The sequence below is a fragment of the Triticum aestivum genome, chromosome 4A (assembly GCF_018294505.1).
Source record: "Triticum aestivum cultivar Chinese Spring chromosome 4A, IWGSC CS RefSeq v2.1, whole genome shotgun sequence".
NCBI classification, from domain to species: Eukaryota; Viridiplantae; Streptophyta; class Magnoliopsida; order Poales; family Poaceae; genus Triticum; species Triticum aestivum.
The window spans coordinates 469,250,163-469,250,761 of record NC_057803.1 but is presented as its reverse complement, the minus strand read 5'-3'; the positions used below and the strand labels follow the sequence as shown (position 1 = coordinate 469,250,761).

Below are 599 nucleotides of genomic sequence, written 5' to 3'. Positions count from 1 at the left end.
CTATGCAGCTTGCAGGGCAAGGTAAATAGGAGAGGATCAGATTCAGAGAAGGAGATGCGTCGCCGGCTTGCCGCTGCTAGCTTCTTTTTTTTTTGAGACAAGCTGAGTGCGGTTGCGTGGCCGCGTGGCGCCAGTCGTGGGCCGGGCGACTTGCTGTCGACGATGTACGCCGCTGGCCGGTGGCTGCTGTGCCCTGTGTGACGGTCCGTCGGCGGCGGCGAGCAGCGGCTGCGTGTTGTGTCGATGTGTTGTGTTGGGCTGGGCTGCTCCGTGATGTGCCGAAACTGCCGATGTGTGTGTTGTGTGTTAGCTGGGTTGCTACGGGATTCAAAAAAAAAAAAAGCTGGGCTGCTGCCTCCCTCAAAAAAATGTTGGGCTGGATGAGATTACGGCCTCTAGGCAGCTCGGCTTCCGGGCATCGTTTTTTCCCCTAGCGCCGTCTAGGGTTTACCCATCCTGGTGATCACGCCAGAGTCCACAGAAATCCTCACGTCCTGCCGGCGATTAGTCGGTGCGACGGGAGTCCAGATAGGTAGGAGCCCTCGAAAGCACGTTGGCATGGCGGATCCACTGACGGTTGATGGTAGCGGGGAGGAGGA

At 58.4% G+C, this 599-nt stretch overlaps 1 protein-coding gene across 1 annotated transcript in view; it reads right to left on the bottom strand.

Annotated features, from left to right (window-relative positions):
- Nucleotides 1-242, bottom strand: part of LOC123086423 (pentatricopeptide repeat-containing protein At4g18975, chloroplastic) — a 4,621-nt gene extending 4,379 nt beyond the window's left edge. Inside the window, exon 1 of the mRNA XM_044508190.1 lies at nt 3-242. The gene's annotated coding sequence lies outside the window, so the exon portion shown is untranslated. The remainder of the gene's footprint in view (nt 1-2) is intronic.
- Between the last annotated feature and the right edge of the window lie 357 nt (nt 243-599).